Genomic DNA, 24,049 nt, shown 5'->3' on the forward strand with positions numbered 1-24,049 from the left:
AGAAGACGAAATTCAAAATCATTTTTAAAAAATCTCCAGACAGATGCCATAGCAGGGATTCAGCACACTGCTGCATGACAAGCGTAACGGAAAGCCAAAGAATCAAATGGACGCTCATGGACTGGAGGACTCAAGCTATCCCACAGTTCCTGCAGTCTCTGAAAAGCATTTGCATTCTTGGCTGAGCTCCAAATGCTTCTAGGGTCAAAAACAGTGTCCGCGGTGGGTCAGGGCATAGCTAGGCAATTTACGCACCCCCCCCCCACCCCCAGAAGTGACAGGGAAAACAATCCTCTCTTGACTCTTTTACATGTCACCCTATCTTTACTGAATGCTGCAGATAGACGCGATGGTGCAGCACTCAACACCAACATCCTTGCTCCCCCCACGCTATGGATGGCTGATGGTACAATATGGCTGGTATCCGTCCTCATCATCAGCCTATTGGCACATGGGGCAGTGCAAAAGGACTGGTAACCATGCTGACTAGCATCGGTAAGGTCAATCAAGGGCACCTGGTCCTAATTTTTCGTGGTAGATGGTACAGTATGGCTGATAACCATTGTCATCATAGCAACAGGGGGCTGAGCTCCATCAGCCCCCACCCTTCATGTGTAAAGAAAAGATTCAATTGCCCCTGGACTAGCAGAGGGATGCTGGGCTCCTCTCCTCCACACTCCTTACTGTCCTATCTGGACTATCATAGCAACTGGAGGCTGCCTTCCACTAATTTCTCACTAACAAGTCAGTGTGTCTTATGCCTGCATTCTTTATTACTTCATCACACAAGTGGGGGGACAATGCTACAGTAGCCCAGGAAGGCTGGGGGAAGAACGGAATCAACAGGTGGGGTTGTTGCAGGAGCACCCCCTGTGAATAGCATACAGCTCATAATTTCTGCAGGATCTGACACAGAGCAGCTGTGCTCTCTAGTTCTATGATACAGTGGTTCTCTAGTACACTTGCCCATATTCTAGGCAGGACTGATTCTATTTTTAGATACCAAAAAGGAGGGATTGACTCAGGGAGTCATTCCCAATTTTGGCTTTTGCGCCCCTGGCTAAGAGCAGCCAGGGGCACTTCTTACAGCAACAGATGGTACAGTGCAAAAGGACTGGTAGCCACGATCATCTTATTACCAATTTATGGCATGGTAGATGGTACAATATGGCTGGTAACCATCTCTGCTATCATGCAAAAGCAAAAGCATGCTGCTGTGTAGCGCTGCTGAATCGCCTCTGTGAGCGGCATCTAGTACACATACGGTGACAGTCACAAAAGGCTAAACAGGCTCCATGATTGCCATGCTATGGCATCTGCCAGGGCAATCCAGGGAAAAAAGGCACGAAATGCTTGTCTGCCGTTGCTTTCCCAGCGGAAGGAGTGACTGACGACATTTACCCAGAACCACCCGCGACAATGATTTTTGCCGCATCAGGCACTGGGATCTCAACCCGGAAATTCCAAGGGGTGGGGGAGGCTGCAGGAACTATGGGATAGCTACGGAATAGCTACCCACAGTGCAATGCTCCAGAAATCGACGCTATCCTCGGACCGTGGACGCACACCACCGATTTAATGTGTTTAGTGTGGCCGCGCACACTCGATTTTATACAATCTGTTTTGTTAAACCGGTTTATGTAAATTCGGAATAATCCCGTAGTGTAGACGTACCCTGAGATCAGAATCTGACTCTTTCACAGTCAGTGTGGTTATACATATATTAATTACAATAATAGATGCTGCTTTTAATTAGCTCTTAAAACTTGAAAGCATCTGAAATTATTCTAATAGAAGTGATTTAAAAAATCACATTGTAATATACAGTAACTTCCTTTATGGTTCACAAGTATTTAACATCCCTTGGTTTCCTCCCTATTAAAAAATGTGTTGTCATTTTAGAAGTGACTAGATACAAATAAATGCAGCACTTCAAAATTCAATGATTACATGGTACAGAAGGTAATAATTATATTTAGGACTATTTTCATGTTTTGAGGGAAGGATCCTGCATGATAATAAAATATGATTAATAATCATAATTCAATTTGCAGTACCAGCTAAATGGATTGGGGCTGAATTGTGGTAGATGCTATACACACAACAATAATTGTATTATTAATAATGAACATATCCATCTAATTTAATGTAATTTTATATAACTATAATGCAATAATATTATTGTACTGCTGATTAGTATCATCATCACTACCATACATAATAGTTACATAACTATGCATGGAGCATTATAGAAAAAGGAAAGATATTCTTTCCTCTTGAAGTTTACAGTCTATGACAGAAATAAATGTCTTGCTAATTGAATAAATTATACCTGCTGTTTCAACTAGATACCGTATTCTTCACTGCCTACCTCAGATGATTGTCTGTGTAGTGTTACATGGTTAAATAGCCATAATGTGCCATGCTAGAGGTGGCTGCAGTTCAGTAATGGGTGAAATGATTCTTGCATAGTACAGCCAGTAAAGTTTTTAAACTATATTTGAATCCTTCAGTATGAAGGTGTTATAAACATATTATTAGAAATAAATAAAATGAATATCACTAACCAAAATGTATTAAATATAAAAGGTTGGACTCTGCTTTCAGATAAGACAGTGTAAATAGATGGAGTTATTCTGGATTTAAATTAGTGTAACTGGTAATGGAATTGGTCCCACCTTAATGTGCAGTGACCGCTTTTTTGCACATGTAGCCTAGAGATGAGCTGAAGCCAGAACTTCAGATCTAAATGCCCCCCAATCTTGAAGGGGAGGCAGGTGATAAGGAAACCAAATTTGCATCTAAATATCACAGATAGGCCGAAAAAAATACTCTTCACTTGTTGGAATAGTGTTCAGATCCAGATCCAGAAACACTTGTGGATCTGAACTTTGTAAATTGGGCCCCTCCCTGATCAAAAACAATCAAACATTTCAAAACAGTGTGAACAATGTTAGCAATGCAATTCTTATTGACTTTAATTAGATTAATTTGGCTAATTAGTACCATGCTTTCTTTTCTATGCACAGCCACATTTAAAATATATTTAACATCAGAGCTGTTCAGAGATAACAATTCTGTTTCACGAGAATTTTTGAAATTTTGAAATTTGTTTTGATCTGCACTGGAATGAAAACAAAACCTTTTGAATATTTTTTGCAAAAACAGAACTATGTTCATGTCAATCTCTCTCTCTCTCTCTCTCTCTCTCTTTACCCAGGTAACCCTGTAGCTTAGAAACCATCTCAGTGAAAATCCCACCTTAACTGATACGTGTCTGCAAGCAATGTTGTTATAGCTATGTTGGTCCCAGGATATTAGAGAGAAAAGGTCAGTGAGATAATATCTTTTATTTGACCAACTTCTGTTGGTGAGAGAGACAAGCTTTTGATCGTACAACAGAACTCTCCTTTAGGTCTGGGTAAGCTCAAAAGCTTGTTTTTCTCACAGAATTCAGTGCAATAAAAGAGATATTACCTCACCCATCTATGGGCATGTCTACACTAACAGCCGGACCGATTGCTCTAGCATCGACTCCAGTACTCCATCTCAACCAGAAGTGCAAGGGGAATCGACGGGACAGCATCTCCTGTCAGCACACCTGAGTGAAGACACTGCAGTAAGTAGATCTAAGTATGTTGACTTCAGCTATGTTATTCATGTAGCTGAAGTTGCACAGCTTAGATCAATCTCCCCCTCTCCTCCCCCACCCCCCATAGAGTAGACCAGCCTTGTGTGTTTGCAAAACATTGTGGCAAGGTGGTTGAGGTAATATCTTTTGTTGGACCTACTTCTCTTGGTGAGAGAAACAAGCGTTTGAGCTTACACAGACCTGAATAAGAGTTCTGTGTAAGCTAAGCGTGTCTCTCTCACCAATAGAACTTGTCCCAATACAAAATATTACCACACCCATCTATATGTCGGCAAAACATTTTGGTTTAGGTGAAACATTCTGGTAAAAATGCACCCCTGAAAATATTCCGACCAGCTCTATTAAACATATTATACTTTGTGAAAAGTTAATAAATATTTAGAACAGAATATGACTAGGATATAGTATGATTAAAGATGCAGCAGGAATCATTACACCCATTTAGATTGTGGCTTACTCCTTCATTTCTAAATACAGCATGAACTGTATCAAACTATGTTGTGGATCTTGTCCTCTTTTTCACTTCCTCAAGATAGGCCAGATCTTGACAGCTGCTAAGTATCTACAACTCAGCACCTTTCAGGATTTGGCCCAATACTGATTCTGGCAGATGCCAACACAATGGAAGCCACAATGTTTGATTTCCATAATATCCATAACTGATTTGAGGCCAAAGTACATTCTCTCTAAACTGTTTTCACAAATGTATTCATGTATTCTACATGATATACACAAAATTCCCTCTAGAAAAATTTCATTTCTCACACATTTCATTCCTTCACTGATTGATTTTAGTAAGTTATTTTAAAGTAACAACAGTCTATCACTTTTGAGACTAAGCCCGCATCATGTTAATGTGCCAAACATCACATTAGTTAAGGATGGATTAATTGGTTAGGGTAAAATATGAACTGCCCATTCTCCAAACCTAGCCAAACCCTAACCCTTCATGTTTGAATAAGTGTTCTCCAGCATCCAATACTGCTCACCTACTGCTTTTGTTCCATACTACTTTTAAGAGCTACACTAGACACAGCTTGCATAGGGTGGAATGGGAAGGAATACACTATATCAGAGGACGTCTTGCTGACTAAGATCAAGGGATACAGGATGCAGGGCTTCTTTGTCTGGCCAGTTACACGGGAACACGGCACCATCCTCACTCCTGCCCTCCAAGCCCCCTTTCAGGATGGTTTAACCTGCCTCCTCCCTGCCCTTCCTCAGCCCTTCTGGAAAGATTTGTGCTAGAAGAGAAATCTTTATGCTCACCTGATTTCACCCTCATACCATTTTTATATCACTGCAAGTGAATGGACTTCATTGGAATTATTCCTGTGCTGCACTGGAATAAAATGAGAGCAGAATCAGAACCATTGTGTCAGGCCACAGTGCACAGGAGGAGGGAGGACCTTGTGCTCTCTCATGCCCCTTTGGGCACCCATGAGAAGGCCCAACTCAATTTGGCCTTAAGGAAGACAACTTGTTCCTTGACACAATGCGCCATTGACTTCAGTGGCACTATCCTGGAATTACACCAGAGTAACAGAGATCAGAATGCAGCCCAGCATGGATATCACTGTGGTATTCATGATTATCATGCCTGCAGGCCTATCTCTATTTCTGTAGTGATATTAGAGGCATAAAACATTTTAAAGCACTACTGCCAGATTAGAGAGAATCAAACCTCAGAATATTAAATTAAAAAAAGTAAATACAATAACACCAAAATTTAAAAAATTAATCAGAATTACTTCCCCCTTTTCTGCTGCTTGGACAGTGAAACTAATTTTCTCAGTTCTCATGTACTAGCATAATGCACTGATGTCTGGATTGTTTAAATCTCACAGTCCCTTTAAACCATTTTTATTAACACTAAAAATCATGACAATGTTTCTGTTAATATATGTTCTGTAACACTTTCTCGATTTGTAAATCAAAAGCTGATTTTTGAGGCTAACCTATCTGTATCTCTTCAGTAAAATGCACACAGCACTCTCCAAGGACTCTGACATGCTTTCCAAACTCCCTTCATGGAGTAAACTAATATTATTGACCCCATTTTACAGAAACAACAGAAGGAACTCAGGCCTAGGCTCTATCTAGTCCTTTTATGGATGTGCATTAGGGTCAGAGGCAGTGGCACTAATGCATCATGTTTTTGCACATCTAGTGATATCTGGTATGCTTCTTAAAGCCCTAGCCCTGGCTCTGCCCCTAAAGCACTGTCCAGCATAGTTGCACTGGCATACCAGGTAATGATGCATGCTGCACTAGGTACAAGCTCAGTGGAGTTTGCTTTCCCCCTAGAACAGGCAGGAGACCAGAAAGCTGATTTTTACCCTCTAAGTCACAATCTGCTTCCTGGGCTGCTCCTCGGGCAGCAGAAATATATGCTTTGCTCAGGGCTGATCATAAAGTGATAACCTAGTACACCGAAAATCTGTATCAAAGCTGGGAACGGACCCCAGAACTACCATCTGCCATTCATGTAATTTAACCATCATGACACCTTTTCCCTTTAGCAACTATCTGATTTGCATGTAAATGACTTCTATTTTCATGCACTGTTATACTTCCTACGTACTTTATTGCATTGGGACCCTGCAATTGCCAACTACTATTCCACAGTGTGTTTATAAGTAAAGGTACTGGTACATGGCCCTTCCCTTGGACTTTGATTGGTTTTATAAGAGGTGACAGTTTACAGTCTCTGTTCCACAGACTCATGCTTACATCCAGCTCTGTCTCATAAAAACAGCAGTTACTAATCCAAGTTAAATAGTATTGCCTGGAATCAAACCATGTCCCTTGAGTGCATTCTGTTCTATATAGTAAGTGCTAAAATAATGAGTCACTGAAATAACATATTGCTGGAGAACTGTGTGACAAACAATTATTTTCAGTTAATTAAATCATTTGGAAATCATCTTGATTTATATTTTAGTTTTTTTCAAATTTGAAAACTGCTCCTTTCAGTCTTCTGTGAAGAAATCTCTAGGAAAGAATTATTAGATGTCTCCTATCAATATGGACTGATTCCTTTGGGCCAAATTCTACCACACTTACTAACACTGAGTAGTACTTTTGCTTCTGTGTGACAATGGAGAACATGAAACAACAGAGTTGGCAGTCTCCATGTTCAGGCAAAGGATGGAATTAATGTAGAAACTGAACAAGCCTCCATCTGTCTTAAAGGTTCAATAGTACATGGTGGGCCAAGCATGGGAAAACTCCTATTGCCTGTGCTGTACCTGTTCTGTAGATAAATGTAGAACTTTAATTTCCAGTGCTGTCAATTTGGCCCTTTCAGAGCACTAAATAACATGTAAGATAATCAAATTCACAGATAACAATATAGTTGAAAATCCAGAACTAGAAATGTTCTTTAGCACAGCTTTGACAGGCTGCAATGACATAACAAGACATGTGTATATTTCTTAAAGTTAAAAAAAGTTGCAGTTGAATTGCCAGTGGTTCTCAGAACATTTCCTTATTTCACTATGTCTTTACAGTATGTGGTGTACGTATACGTTTATTTTGTATTTTAGTTTAGGGGTCAAATTCAAAGTCCACACTTAACTCTGTGGATTAGGTATAATCATAAATCCAGTTCCTATGCTGAATTTAGGGCTTCTTCATTCACAGCACAGGTGTGGACTATTGCAGATATAAGTACATGGTAAAAAGTGATGAGCAGGACAAGAGGCAGAGAGGAACTTAATTCTGCATTAAGGAGCACTGCTGAGAGGTCTTCAAGTTACTGCTACCTACTATGAGGAGATAATTATAAGAAGAGAAAGTTTAGCTAAGACTAACCTCACCCCTTTCTTACCCTGCAGTCTTAAGGAAAAGGGAGAAGGCATGAAAACAGCCTGATACAGCTGCTCATGAAGAAGCCTATGTCTAGTACTTAATTTCTTTTACACCAATTCGCAGCCTCTACTCACAGTTGCGCAGGCTTATACATTGCTGAAGGACTTATGGAACCAAGGCTTTTGCTGAGTTTTTTGTCTCAGAACGGCTAGGGAGATCTGAAAAAAATAACTTTTTTTTTCACCAGACCCCTCCCCACCCCACATGTTTCTAATATGGATTTTGCTGTTGCTAACTAAAACTACATTGGTTCAAATGGCTCTTCAAAAGAAAGCATGGTTCACCCAAAAGCTATTTGACCTTCAATCCTTCCTACCTTTGAATCTCATCAGATTGACATCAGATATTAAATAAATTCCATTGCAAGGTGGATACAGTGATATTTAGAAAGATGCATATTAGATGAGGCGCCACTAGAAAGATGGAGAGCTGTGGCATCTGTATTCTATATCAATACATATATCATGCATGTCATAATTATACACATTTCTCAAGGTATGGCTAATGATCAAATTAAATTCCTCTTTGAGGAGTATCAACCCTTGGAAAAAATACTAATAAATACTAGAATAATGACCCCAAATCTATAACAACACTTTGTAAAGCTGAAATATCAAGATTGGGCAAAGGGGTTGTTAAAAGAGCCCTGAGATTTTGTTTTTTTGTTTTGTTTTATTTCTTGCTCTTTTCTTCTATCATGGGGCCCTCGCCTTCTCAGTAACTGCCCTCCTCACTTGACCTCAGTTGACCTTATCCACATTCATTCATTCATTCTGGCTACGTGGCCACAAGTGACAGATTCTGTTTGCTGTTTTTTGGTAGAAAATGGTTAATTCCTATTGTTAATTTAGAACCAGACTTTTGGCCTAGCAAATGCAAGGAAGATAAATGTTAAATAATAGGGGGGGTGGAGTTTGTCCTGAGTGTTACAAAAGTTGTACTTGAAACCCCATTTAGTGCCACAAAATGGTATTGTTAGAGGGTTTGTTTCTGATTATTAATCAGTAAGATGTCAGATAGCTCAGCTCAATTGGTGTTTATAAGTCTCAGATAGATCAGCACTATACAGAAAGGCAAAGGTTAGTATATTAATCTTCGGAGAACAGATTTGCAGCTTAAACTATTCCAAAGTCAAAAATTAAATTTGGATTATATTGATACCTCATTTGTTCACATCAAATAGAAAAGACCCTAATTATTACAGATGTTTTTTCTCTTCTCTTATCTACCTTTCACCTCCTGTTTTCAGGGTACAGACACATCTACCTCAATTATTCCTAGCACCTGCACCAATCATTCCAATTATCTCTAGAAAATAACCAACACTATTTATATTTGGCATCACTTCTGAATGGTCCTGCATGTATAACCAACAGGGGTTATATGCAGTTCACTGAAATCTTGTGTTAGTGTAAAGCATGCTGGTGGTTTGGTTAATAGTTAGCACAAGTGCTGAGAATATATAATATTGGCTCACAGTGTCTTCGGGGCCCTGTCTAGTTAAAAGGATTCAAGGGTATGGGTCCACAGTTTCAGTAGATTTAGAACCCAGGGCTGCAGGGCCCTGAGTCTCTGTCAATCTGTTTCCAGGGAGACAGATGAAACAGCTTCTCAGTAATTCTGGAAGGTCCAGGTCCCACAGGAAGTCCTATCAGAACACCCAAGACTTGGGGTCACCTGATTGGCTAGCACCCACTATTTAAGCCAGGAAGTGAGCCAGGTGGGCTATCCAAGCAATTGTGCAGACTCCCTGCCATGTCAGACCCTGCTCTTTGCCTGTTTACTGTGATCTGCATCCAACCCTGTTCCTGGTTCCTACCCTGTGCCTGATTCTTGCCTCATCTCTAGTTCCTGTTCCCAGGGGCGGCTCTAGACATTTCACCACCTCAAGCAGGGCGGCATGCCACGGGAGGTGCTCTGCCAGTCGCTGGTCCTGCGGCTCCAGCGGACCCTCCGCAGGGATGCCTGCGGGAGATCCACCGGAGCCGTGGGACCCGCGGACCCTCCGCAGAGACGCCTGCGGGAGGTCGACCGGAGCTGCGGGACCAGCAGACCCTCCACAGGGACGCCTGCGGAAGGTCCACCGGAGCCGCCTGCTGCCCGACCGGCAGAGCGCCCCCCGCGGCATGCCGCCCCAAGCACACGCTTGGTGTGCTGGAGTCTGGAGCCTCCCCTGCCTGTTCCTCACCATCAGTTACCATTTCTGGCTCTGACCCTTGGCTTGACTCCAGTTCTGACCTGTGATTTGAACTACTGGTTTCTGACTCTGTCTCTAGCCTTTGGTGATGTTCCTTGCCTCTGACTGCCACTGCCCTGATCACTAGACCTTACTGCCACTGGTCTGACCATTAGGCTAGACCACCTAAATCCCGTTTCCTAATAGGTGTGCTTGGGGCCCCGTATAATGCCCTGCATGGAGTGCTCAAGCCCAAGGGGCTGGGTGAGCTCAGACTAGGTGGCTAGCCTGAGCCGCCACCAATGCTGCGACATCCATACTGCTCTTTTTAGCATGCTAGCTTGAGCTGAGCTAGTCTGAGTCTGGTTACCCACATTGGGATTTACAGTTCGACTCTTGCCTCCTTGTTCTGTTTTGCTTATTAGTTTTTCCAGCCAAATTTCTCATCTTTTTTTGTCAACCATAAAACCAGCTTCACAAACTTTTTCCACTTTAACGAGCAAGTGTGCCAACATGAACATTCAAAGGCACATATGGAGGTAGTCACTTGCTGGATGGAACTGGTGTAATGGTTGGAAAGGGGTTATACAATTGACAAAGGTACAAAAGGACATGAGGGTACAATATTTTGTGTTGTCTCTTGGGTATTTTGCTGTACTTTGGTAAAAGGTGTCTAGCTTTCAGAGGTTCAGATGGCAAATTAGACAATCCTTATAATGGTAATTTTTTGGGTTTACTTGAATTGCTTGCAAGGTACGATAGAGTATTGCAAGATCATGCGGAAGCTATTAAGGTTTGTACTGCAAAAGTGATATACTTATCAAACCAAATTCATCAGTAGGATCTCAAGGAAAGTATGGCAGACTACTTTTGACAAGGTTAGGAAAGTTAAATACTTCTCTATTATGTTTGATTGCACTCCAAACCTCTCCCAAATGCCACAAATGTCTCAGGTGTTAAGGCTGAGGTTTCAAAAGACAGAGCAAAGGCAACTGAAAGCTTTATAGATTTAACTGATATCCATACCAAAACAGGGGAGAGTATTACAGAGATGATTTTAGAGAAGCTATAAAAGGTGGTTTAGATATGAGTGATTCCATGGGGGAAACTTAAGACAATGGAGTGAACATGGCTGCAGCATACAAAGGTGGACAAATTGAAGAGAGTCCAGAGGAAAGCTACAAAAAGAAAAAAGATTAGAAAACCTGACCTATAAAGTTAAAAAAGCTGGGCCTGTTTAGTCTTGAGAAAAGGAGATGGAGGAGAGACCTGATAACAGCCTTCAAATATGTTAAGGACTGTTATAAAGAGGATGGTGATCAATTGTTTGTTATGTCCACTGAAGGTAGGACAAGAAGTAATGGGCTTAATATGCAGCAAGGGAGATTTAGGTTAGATATTAGGAAAAACTTTCTAATGAAAAGGATTGTTAAGCACTAGAATAGGCTTCCACGGGAGGCTGTGAAATTCCCACCAGTGGAGGATTTTAAGAACAGGCTGAACAAACACCAGGGATGGTCTAGGTTTACTTGGTCCTGCCTCTGCCCAGGTGGCTGGAGTTCTCCCAATACCTTCCAGTCCTACATTTCTCTTATTCTAAGGTCCTGCCTCTGCCCAGGTGGCTGGACTTCTCCCAATACCTTCCAGTCCTACATTTCTCTTATTCTAAGGTGTTCAAAATTGAAGTTCGTGGGTAATTCAGTACATATCTTTCACAACAGATGCTGCCCACAAACTGAATCTTGTTGGAAAAGCTGCTGCAATGGCTGTTCCCAAATTTGTTTTATTTTGGACCTATTTTCCACTTCTAGTTGTCATTGGGATGTGTTGAAAAAGCATACTAGAATTACATTAAAATGCCAAAGCACAAAGAGATGGTCAGCAAGGGTAGAGGCAGTCCATCCACTACAAAAGCAGGTTGAGAGTATTCTTGATACTTTAGATGAGATTAAAGCTTCATACAATCTTACACCAGAACTAAAATCAGAAGATGATAGCTTGCAAATGAACATTTCAGAGTTTTCATTTCTTGTTTCTGATGAGACGTGGTATACTATCTTATAAAAAATTTACATTGTGTGTAAAAAATTACAGATCTTGACATTCAAATGCCTTGTGGTTTACTTGGTAGTCTTCAAAATGTTTTTGCAAAAATATAGTCTTCCGGATTCATTGCATTTAAGGAAGCTCCTGCTTCACAGGCTGAAATATCCATGCAATTCACAGAGAAATGATCTCTAAGGAGAAAAGTAATGCCAAGCTAATTTGCAAAGGATGAAAGGTCATCAGATCTCCCAAAAGTTCTTTAAAGTGAGGCTTTTAGTCCCCACTTAGACACATTATAAACACAACTGGATGATAGGATTCTAAATATAATGGAGTCAGAGAAAGGTTTGCTTTTTTCCACAGGCGAGAAACTGAAAAGAATCAGCAATGAATACCTAAAGAGGCATGCTCAAAAGTTAGCGAGCAGCTACCCTGAGGATTGAAACACTGAGAGTTTTGAGAATGAGATTTCACCAGTTTTTGCAAGCAAATCATTAAGAATGACTTGGAAGTGAAGGCACCTAATGATCTCCTTAGCTACATTCACCAAAGATGTATAAATGAGCTTCCCTAATACAGAAACAACACTATGTATGTTTGTGTTTTGTTTTGTTTTCTTTCTGTCTTCCTGTAACTGTGACTGCTAATGAAAGGAATTTCAGCAATCGGGCAGTTATTTCTATTGAGAACTCAGAAGCAAGGAGGATAAGCTGGGATGAGCTAATTAATTAGATTGATTCAGAGAAGGCTAAGAAGGTCCCTTTCTGCTTAGTGGTGATTGCATTTCCAGGGGCGTGTTTTGCATTAGGAGTTAAAAGGGGGGGGCTGTATTTCACTCTTCGAACTGCACACAGAACACGCTTGGCACAGCACTATGCATTATTTTTGTTTATTGAAATAGAATATTAGGTTTAGTGGGTCATTTGGTATTAGTTAACCACAGAAACAGAGTGGAAGCCATTAAAAACAAAGCAGATTCCAAGTATCATCACATAGTTACCACTCGCTTGCCACAGTTATCTCCTACTCTAAAAATAGAAGGAAACTGTGTTGTCTCAGATACCATTGTGTCATAACAATTGGTAAATGCTGAGTTTTTAATGGAAGCTGCTGGGCCTGTGCTTCAGAGGTGAAATCCCGATGCCATTGAAGTCAATGGCAAAATTCTCATTGACTTCAGTGAGCTGAGGATTTTATCCCAGGTGTTAAGTCCCACTTAGGGTGATATTCAGTGTTGATTCAGCATGGAGGCTAACTAAGAAGCCCATTCTGTGTTTGCAATTTTAAAAAGGCATCTTGATCTCATAACACATTTATATGAAGCCTAGATATTAGGTTATTTATTGGCTGAAAACTAACTTTGTGTTGGAGATATGCAGATCCGGAAAACCACGCCATAGCTAGATTGACAACAAAATGATATGCCAGCTAAGTGGACGTGGATTAAAAATTATACATTTTTATCAGACTGCTTCATTGCAAAATAATTATAGAACTCATTTTTTTTGCTGTGTAATATAGACAATACTGATAAAAGTGAGGCATGAAAGAGATACATGAGATATAAAGAAAAACAGTAGGTGCTTTATGGGTTTTTAGAGATTTCTTAAATCTCTGCAAGGTTTTGTACTCATTTCATACTGAGACTAAATAATTATCTAAATGGTTCTCCTGCTCACCCCTTTTCTTTTATTCTTTGCATTTCTGAGCACAGGATAGGGTAAACCACTTTATCTAAATCATGACATGAGCAATTCTGTCCTACCTAAGCTAATTCAACATGAAAACTTCATTTATATCAGCAAAGACAAAGACAGAATTGTCCTGGAAATCTAATGGCATTGATCAACTGAGAAAATTTATTTTCATCTTGTTTCCATTAAAATATGTTTTTATTGAAAAGATATACAATTCTTGTAGCATACACATGGTCACATAGAATCAAGAGTCCATAATTTCTGGAGTAAGCTTCAGTCAAACTGGCAATGCACATGCCACCAGTCCATATATTAAATGAGCTTAGAAGTTAATGAAAGTTCATTTTTTGCATTATTTCCAGTTATTGCTTCTGTAATGGATACATTTATAGTAACTGCAGGCTGACACAACCAGATATCCAAAACCATCTTCGTTTAACACAAAAATAATGCACCTCATGACTGGAGCAACACCACTGTGTATATACCAAATGGTCTCTTGTGAGGTAGCAAATATTGTCTGTTGATGAATACAGACAATGTTTGTATAAGTTACCTGGGAGAGTCACATAAATAATGCATGCAGTACTGGAAGTTGTTTAATGATAGGGCCACAAATACATTTTCTCACACTGTTAAACAGCAATTAATATGAATGTACCCTTGTTTCTTTCCTCCTTAATAGTCTCACTGCCACTCAGCCTTTGTCTTTCATTAAGACTCCTGCTGGTGCTGCTTTAGTTGCAATATAACATAATGACACTGAAAACAATAGGAAGACTTAACTCCCCTGCACTTTTCCTCTATCACCAAAACTGGTTTATTTGAGATAAAACCTGACACAATTGAGGGTAGATTCTTTTTGTCTCTATTATATTTAGTTATGTTGTGTGGCAATAAGATCAAGATGATTTACAGTCACCTACAACCAAGCTTCCCCTTGTACAATAGTTTAATCTTGTGCTTTTCTGTTTATGCTTCTCCCAGTGTAACTTTTCTTCTTTGAAGTCAGAAAATGGAGTCTCTTGTTAGGCTTGCATTAGTGATATACATTAAAATTGATTGGTGTACTGTGGTCAAAAAATTCTTGCCAGGATTTTTAAAGGCACTTAAGGGGAGGGAGGCTCCCAGCTCCCCTTGACTTTCAAAGGAAAATGTACAACTCCTTAGATGCCTCAGAATCCCAGCCCTAGAGACCAAGACTTCATCTCCCCACTAAGGAGAGACAAGGATGAATCCTGGATTTGCTACCACAAAAAATGTTCAGTTTCAGACGTTTGTTTAAGCCATAGCTTTCTGCCTATCTCTGAGTATTGTTCTTAGATTAAAGCACATTTGCTGTTAACCTTTTCCTGCTTTTCATCTCCAAATCCTTTCTGTCTAGCAGGGAGCGTGTGCCATGCAATCTCCTTTTCTTACAGCAGACAGACTGTGTATTATAATAGTTAATGGTAGTTATGCATCTTCTGTATGGCCACAAGATACACAAGAAACATGTAGTTGTCCAGTTTTTTCAAGTGCACATAAAAAGTCATTCACTATAGTGATTTGGGTGAGTTTTCTAAAAAAGAACAATTATTACAATCCATAAGGGACTGAACTTGATTGGGAATCTGGGCTGAAACTTTCAAAAGTACCTAAGGAGCTAGATGCCAAACTCTCATTGAAATTCAGTGAGAGATTTGTGCCTAACTTAGCAGTTCTCAAACTGTGGGTCAGGGCTGGCTTAGGCTTACTGGGGCCCAAGGCCAAAGCCCAAGCCTGAGGGCTTCAACGCTGGGTGGTGGAGCTAAGGTTACAGGCCCCCTGCCTGGGACTGAAGCCCTTGGGCTTTGCCCCCCCAAGCCTGGGGCAGTGGGGCTTTGGCTCCCGCCCACCCCCTGGGTGGCGGGGTTTGGGCAGGCTCAGGCTTCAGTCCCCCTCCTGGGGTCCTGTAGTAATTTTTGTTGTCAGAAGGGAGTTGCGGCACAATGAAGTTTGAGAACCCCTGACCTAACTCATTTAGGCTCCTTTGAAAAGTCTAGCCCCAAGGGATAACCTTTACCAAACACTAATTTTTGTTGTTGTAGTTCGTATTTTATATAAGCCTCTTCATTCTATATTTTTTCATACAAAAACATTGTAGAACATTTAAGGATAATAAACAAAGACATTTGTAACTAAATTGCAGGGAAAATCTCCATTTTTTACCAACAAAGCAAATCACACAGTGGATTATGTCTTTATCTCTGTCCATCTTATACTGATTTTTTAAAAGCAATGTATAGTTTTACTTAATATTTTTTCTCATGGATTCAGAAAACAGGGGACTGAACACATGGGTATTCCCATGGATGGACAAAGAGAGAGAAATCCATATTTTGTTGCTATTCCTATTTGGGAATCTGGTGATCAAATCAATAATCTCAAGAATTCAAATCCAATTATCATACTACGTTTCCTAAGGGACTTCCTAACTCATATCCCCCAAGTGTTTCCTCACAAAATGCAGCCTGAAGATACACAGGAAAAGGAAAGTGTTGTTTTCACACAGTGTGTAGGACATTATGTACCAGTATTCAATGTACTGAATTATTTCTCCGCAGTGAATGTTTGGTCCATTTAGAAGTGGCTTATGAATCAGGAGTCTACCTTAAAATTTGGTATTGGGGCAGAATAAAACCAGAAAATACTGAAATTCTCATAAGAGAAACCATTCTCATGCAATTTTTGGAATAAAGAGAGTTGTGGATTTATGAAAGTTTATCTGAATAGGCTCTAGACTGTTACAGCTTCCTTCACCTCCAATTGGTAGTTCTTCATTTATTCCATCTAGCCTTTAGCTCTTCATCAGAATAAATATTTTAAAAGGATTAATAAAATGTGATCATTTTTGAAGTTGAGGAGAGTGACAGTAAGTATTATTGTATAATGCTACTATAAATACAGTATACACGTTATCTGGGAGAGAGAATTCTAAGGTTCAATACATGAACCGGGGAATTAATTTTCTTAACTTTGATCAAATCAGTTCTGACATATCTTGTGAGTTTCTTTGTTTTTAAAGTTATTGTCTTAAATTCTCTTGTTGATCAGATTTGACTGTATTCTTACTAAAGAGTGAAAATTAATGCAATCATTGCTACATAGTCCATGCACATTGTCTCTGTTTTGTGAAAGTCTGGCTGGTAGAGGAAAAACAAAAGACGAGTCGTATTTTGAATTTTTTAAAGTTCACTGTAGCATACACAAGACACTCTATTCCTAACCAAAATGTATGAGAAGGGCTGATGTGTAAACTTGTGAAGTTTCATAGCCAAGGAATAACACTGGACTGACCACAAGTAATACTGTATGGGCATTTCATACGTTCAATTTAAAAACATAATAATAAAATCACTATTACTATACATAATAACTGTATAATAAAAGCAGCATAATAGTAATAATATAGTATTAATATTATTGCTATACATAGTAGTATTACAAATGAAGTGACGCTGATACTGATTATACCTATGTCAATCCAGAAATCAGACACAGAAGAATTATGTTTAAAAGTAGAAGAACCTGTCTTTGGCAGGCCATACTAGTGTACAGTGTTATAGATTATATGGTTTGAAAAAATCTCTGTTTTTGCTCAACTGAAACACATCCAAACACACCTTGCTCCTTAAGAGACCTGAAAAATATTTAGGAAGCTTTATTATTTTAATTTAGAGACATTCTTCCCATCTTCCATTCATTCTGTGAAACCTCTCCCCTTTATTCCCCATTCTTTGGCATCCCTGAAGTCAAAAGGACACTGCTGCTAATGTAGGTTACCCATGACTATTTCAAAGCACATGGAATCATTGGCCAACCAAAAGGGCCCAAAGATAAAGAAAATATACTGACTCTCCAAACTCACTATTCAAAGGATCATTTATGAATAAATTATCCCCGACATGGCTTTATCTGCATTCTCTGGTCTGCTCACAATACTTCACCTTTTGAGCCCTAAAATATTATTTTATTTCTGATACTGTTTTATTAGCTTAATCTTGCTTTGTGTCTCCCCGATTTCATATAATTATTTTACCACCAAAACCTGCCAAGATGAAACATTGTAAGATGTTCACATGGTTAAAGATAGAGCCAGTGAGGCTGTTTCAAATGCCAAAGTATATTTCTAGAACAAATACATATTTTAACTTTGTGAACATGGATGTGTGTGTGTGCGTATGTATCTATAAATACTTTACCTCCTAGGCTATTTTTACTTCTGGCTAGCAGCAATCTATCTGAAGGTTAAAAAGGATTGTGGAACTAAGGAAAAATGTTGTCACTTTGTACTACCATGTGTTTTCCGTTTTCTTTTCCCTTGCTTTAGTTATAGCAAGAGATAATTTCAAAAAATGGATTGCTTTTGCTTAGAACTTCATCTGTTCTTTCTGCTTAGTCAATTTCTTAGTAATTATTGCCATAGTAACTAACTGTGACATCACAATGGAGGATTACGACTAGGATGACCAGATAGCAAGTGTGAAAAATTGGGACAGGGATGGGGGTAATAGGTGCCTATATAAGACAACGCTCTGAATATCAGGACTGTTCCTATAAAATTGGGATATCTGGTCACCCTAATTATGACTTCAGGTGAAGAATTCAGGGCAGGATCAGATGAACTCCTGTTTTTCTTAATAACTAAAAACAGGTAAGAGAAATAAAACATACAGGGAAGAAATGCTTTCTGAATTGAATGTTTCTCCATGTTTTCCTTTTGACTTAAAGTGTGGCTCATCTGTGAAAAGTGACTATAAAAATGCCACATTTTTTTCAGAGATGTTCACAGTGGGCCAGATTCCCTGAACTAGCACTGGTAGATGATAAAAGAGTGGGAGAAAAGGTGCCTGAAGGCTGCTCTAGCCTATGCCTGGGTAAGGATGGCCTCCAGAAGGTCATTCTGAACATCAGGGATGAGTGAGACATAGGCGCTCCCTTGCTATACCCCCTTTTCCCAAGAATTCCCTTTCACCAGTTAGCCCTTCACAAGACCCTCATCAGTAGACCCTACTGAGCAAATGTGTTGAATAAGTTCATCTCCAGGCATCCTACCCACACCACTTCAGCTAGCTCTCTTTTGGCACTGGCCTGGCTGGCTGCAACCTTTTAGCATAGGGAAATTTGCAGGTGTTGAGATCAGAACATGGAAAATGGCTTTGAGTGTGATTTTCCAAGGTGCCTAACTTCCTGAAGTGCTTTTGCAAATCTCATCCTTATTTGCTAAAACCACCTGTGTAAAAGTGAAAAGCAGTTACTACACAAAGTGTTACTGCAAATAGTAGTAGTATTATCCATGGAACTGCTGCGCATGTGCTCTGTGGCCCTGGTCTACACTACAAGTTTAGGTCGAATTTAACAGCATTGGGTTGATTTAACCCTGGACTGTCCACAGGACCAAGCCTGTTTTGTTGACTTAAAGGGCTCTTAAAATTGATTTCTGTACTCCCCGGCCGGTGAGGGGTTTAGTGCTAAAATAAACCTCGCTGGGTAGAATTTGAGGTAGTCTGGACGCAATTCAGTATTGGCATCTGGGAGCTATCCCAGAGCGCTCCACTGTGACCGCTCCGGACAGCACTGCACCGTCCACTGCACCATCTACTTCACCAGTAGAGAACCACAATTACCGTAAAGCTCCGCTCACTCTGCTCTGCCAAGCTGTCAAAGCCCAGCAGCGGCAGAAGCTCACTCAGCCAGACAGTGCGCCGGATCCGCTCAGGCCTAGCATGCTGCTGGCCAGCCCAGCCCAGAGCTGCTCCCTGGCTTAGCTCCACTCCCACGGGTGATGTGGGCTCTCGGGCCCTCTTTCCGCAACGCCCCCAGCTGCACACCTTTTAGCCTCGCTCCCAGTCTCCTCTCTCCCCCCAGTGCTTGTCACTGCTCCACACCATGTCTGAGCAGCCCCGGCTCGCCGGCCTCCCGCAGCTCCTGACACCAAGCCTCTCACAGCAGCCCCATTCCCGAGTGGCAGTGTTTTGTTGTGTTGGAGGTGGGGTTAGCTCTTTATTCCCTGCTCCCACTCTTCATTCTCAGTCACAGCCCCCTTCCCTCCTCCGATGCTATCCCGGCCCTCTCCTGCTTTTCTATCACAAGTGTTTTCCCCACCTCCCCGCCACACCACAACACGTCCACTTTTTAAATCTCATTCACAATTGTCCTTGAGTGGAAGATTGCCTGTATCCCCCCTCCCCGAAACACACTTTCCACTTCACTCCCCACCTTCCCATACTGCGTTCCTCACCTTTCAGCCCTTTCCCCCAAAATGTCTTTCTCCACATTGCAATGCTTGGCTTCTCATTCTCACCACACACCCCTCCACTGGACTGCTCTACTTATCCCCACATTTCCCTTCTTATCCCATTTCTCAATGGCTCCTTTTTGGTGTGGAAATGCTCCCTGATTATAAATCTTTTGCCTGATCCAACTCTGAGACTCCTTAACACATTTTCATAGCGTGTTAATTGTTTGGAAATAGTGGGGTGGGGTGGCACATGAAGAACGCAATTCTCCTTCCTGGATTTTCTACTGCTGATTTAAGATTTCTGCATGGGTTTTTGGAGCCCTTCAGTTGCTGGGTTGGTGGTTATCTACTGCATCTATTTACTTTGGCAGTGCAGCTTTTGGCTCAGGCAGCTCAGCTGGTAAATCTCATGTTCATAACGCCCGACTTGACAGATACTCATACATTTGGTTACTCTGTGTTAGTGGTATAGTTAGATATTCAATACAGGCACAATACGGACACAAAAGATATTGGTTCATTAAGGTTTATTTTGTAGTGACAGGAGTGACTTATCTTTAAAGGTGGAAAAACAGAAGTTCCCTAAAGAAGACTGGACTAAAAAACAACTGAAGTTGTGACTCTTAGTTACCAACAGTGTTTTACTAGTCAGATAAAAAATAAAAAAGTTCTGACAACAGAGTTGGAATTCTGTGAGATTTTTAATCTTACTGTTTTAGCTTTCGGTATGTATCTATTTAAAAATATCGTCCCTTTCAAAGCAGCAGTGAAATATCAACTGTTTGAAACCTGAAACTCTAGACACACAACTGAATTGCCTTTCCTTGCAGCCTCTAAAAACAGCTGATGCAAATGAAATGGGATTTTTAAGCAGCACCCAAGACACAACAGCAGTGGTGACAGTGAGCTGAGCTGAGTGGGCTCCATGCTTGCTGTGGTATGGCGTCTGCACAGAAAAAAGGCGCAAAATTATTGTCTGCCATTGCTTTCATGGAGGGAGGAGCGACTGACGACATGTACCCAAAACCACCTGCAACAATGTTTTTGCCCCATCAGGCATTGGGAGCTCAACCCAGAATTCCAATGGGCAGCGGAGACTGCGGGGACTGTGGGATAGCTACCCACAGTGCAATGCTCTGAAAGTCGACACTAGCCATGGTACTGTGGATGCACTCCACCGACTTAATGAGCTTAGTGGGGACACACACAATCGACTGTATCAAATCGCTTCCTAAAAATCGACTTCTATAAATTCGACCTAATTTCATAGTGTAGACATACATAGAGTAGGTCCCCATTCTCTTAATCCCTGCAGATCTCCCATTACTCATGCTTGGGCATGGTGGAAGGATGTGGCCCACAGAAATTAGACATGGAAAAGATATTAGAACATAACGTCTAACCTATACTCCTGCAGGGAACAGGATTTTTTCCTATAATTTCAATTGTTTTGTCCAATATAATTTTTATCATCTAAAGCAATGGGGCTTCTACAGCTGTTCATTAACACATTTGATGCTACTGCATCTGTGATTCTCAGAGGGCAGCATAATAATTTGAAATGCTGCATGGATGCTGTGAGGCAGCTGTTATTTTGGGTATAATTTCAGATGCCAAATGTTTCAAGCTGAGTTATCCTGTCCAAGATTTTCAAAAGTAACTCATCTTTTTTGGGTGCCTGAATTTTTGGGTGCCCAAATTGAGATACTTTAAAGGGTCCTGTTTTGCAGAAAGTGGCCTGTTTTGCTCACTGTCTGTGCCATGAATATCAGGCTCTGAAACATGAGGAACCCAAACCACTAGTCACTTTTGAAAATCTTGACTCTGATGTTCAATTTTTGTGGGATATTTACTATTATAATAAAGAATACACTGTAGACTGAAGTTACTGGAATATTTCAGTAGAAATACCTACACACATGGGGCCTGATTCACTACTGTGTTACTCCAGTTTCATGCTTGTGTAACTCTATTGGTCAAGCCTATGGCCATTGGTCAGGCCTGTAACAATTATATGAAAAAAAACCAAAACAAAATAAATCTCCTGTTCTTTTTTAGAACAAGACCTCAAAAATAACGGTGATACTATATGTGAGCTATCTATGGGGAAAGTTTAAAAATTCATCTCTATTTTCTTGGTCTGTTTTGTGGTTTTATTCATTTGATGAACAATTTTCCCCATTCATTTTAATGTGGTACGATGCAACAGATACCAGCTCAGTGTTATGGTAGGTGTTTGCTTACTGACTGTGCAATGAAATAAAGATGAGGCATATTTCTCAGTGTTGTAGAGGCTGAGATTGGTATGATGATTTCCTTCCACATACCTCATTTGGTTGCTGAGATATACTATATAAGCATCTTAAAAAAAATCTGCAATTTGCTCCAGTACTTAAACCAGTCTTAGTATATAGTAGCTACCGTCACTATGTAATCTACTGTAGTCAACTTTCCAAGCATAGTGCAATCTGTCTGGTAAATTTATGAAGTAACAAATGATGAAGGTATATCTTCCAAGTGGCAGAGCTGCAAACATTGTTAACTAAATTCATTTTTTCTATTTATTCTATAAAATAAGTCCCCCAAAGAGAGATTTCTTTGTTTTCTTCATATTAAATTATCTCAGCTAAAATGACAAAGTTACAATATATCCAGTGTAATTTCCCTTCACATAGCTTATATATATACATGCACAGTTAATAAATAGAGTTAGGGTAAAATCCTGACTCTATTGAAGTAAATGGCAAAATTCCCACTGACTTCAATAAGACCAGGATTTCTCCCTCCATTTCTAATTGTATAATGGAAGTAAAAAATAATGTACTATGACTTATGGTGAATCATAGCTTCCCACTGAATTCATCAAAATCAAAGGGGCTAATTGTGAAGTACAAAGCTACTCAACATGAGTAAGGCTGTTAGAATGTGGACCCATGACATTAAAGAATGACAAATGCACATATATGCATTGTAAACCTAAATGTCAGAATATGAATGTGAAATAAGTAATTTTAAGAATATGTTTGTCAATCTTTATAAAATTATTTTAATAACGGAGATTGATTTGATAATAGCAGCTGCATACACCTGTGTGCAATCATTGTCATGCCATCATATCTCTTGAAGCACTTGGCCTTTAGCATCATGACTCACAACAAACACAAAGGATTGTAATTATAAGACAGCAAAGTACACTTGAGATGACTGTATTGTTTTCTCTTTTCATATGGCCTAGAAACAGTCAAAAAGAAAAGGAAACAGACCTTGGTTAAAGGGCTGTGGGCCTTCCTACAACTATAATTGAGAAGCCATGGGAACACAAAATAGGTGAAAAAAGGTGTGCAATATAAACTGTAAAAACAAGTTTTATGGGTATTGTTTAACTAACTGCATTGGAAAATATGTAAAGACCTCCAAAAGTTGTGGTGCAAATTTCCAGATCCTTTTATCTGATTTCTATTTGTTTCACAGGGTGAAATTCTATGGCCTGTGTAATGCTGGGAGCTAGATCAAAGGATCATAATGGTCCTTTCTGACCTTAAAAATGTATGAATATCCTGGTCATTTCTGGACATCTAATCTCAAAAGGGAAATAGCAGAAACAATGAATGTAGAGATATAGAGGACAAAAAAATGAGAGGTATATATTGGACTTTTATAAAAGGAGTCATTTTGTGTCATCTCCATATTTTGCCACATAACTGTTCATCTCACTTTTCCAGACCATTAATAAATATATTTAACAGCATAGTGCACATACAGAACATGGGGGTCCCTCACTGTTGACCCTTTGCCTTGTTCAAAATTTACTATTTATTGTTTTCTGTATCCTAGCCAGTTACTAATCCATGACTGTATTTTACTTTTCATCCCATGACTATTTAGTTTCTTTAAGAGCCTCGTAGGTGGACCTTTATCAGAAGCTTTTTGAAAACCTAAATAGAATGGCGGCTGGTTCTTCGTATGCTCTACCTTGCTTACATGCCAAAATATTTCTATGCTACTATTATACCTGGTAATGGAGTACCTTTTACTGGTCTGAAATTTCCAGGATCACCCTTGGCACTGCTCCTCACTGCAGTGCTTTATACTTCTGAAATGCAATGTCACTTTCAGATGTACCATGTTCTGAAGGCCTACAAATATCGAGAAGCACCAGAGATACTTAAAATGCAATCTGAGCAGAGTACAAACTGCACACGCTCCTAATTCTGCTCTATTATTTCAGCCACTTTCCCTAACTTCTGTATGATTTGCAGTAAATAATTAAAAAGCATATTATCTGTTCTTCTAAAAATAACTTTTCATAATTTTAACACGATTAACATCTTATGAACGAAGAG

At 40.0% G+C, this 24,049-nt stretch overlaps 1 long non-coding RNA gene across 3 annotated transcripts in view; it reads left to right on the forward strand.

Moving 5' to 3' along the window:
• The window catches only part of LOC120408248, a 128,621-nt gene that overhangs the window by 98,263 nt on the left and 6,309 nt on the right, over window positions 1–24,049 (forward strand). For 2 of the 3 annotated variants that reach the window (XR_005600565.1, XR_005600564.1), the window contains exons 3-4: window positions 3,221–3,330; window positions 3,451–3,619. This is a non-coding gene — a long non-coding RNA (uncharacterized LOC120408248). Of the gene's footprint in view, window positions 1–3,220; window positions 3,331–3,450; window positions 3,620–7,297; window positions 7,436–24,049 lie in introns of those variants that run through there. The other variant, XR_005600566.1, reaches the window with a different exon arrangement.

The sequence above is a fragment of the Mauremys reevesii genome, linkage group 6, assembly GCF_016161935.1.
Source record: "Mauremys reevesii isolate NIE-2019 linkage group 6, ASM1616193v1, whole genome shotgun sequence".
NCBI lineage: Eukaryota > Metazoa > Chordata > Testudines > Geoemydidae > Mauremys > Mauremys reevesii.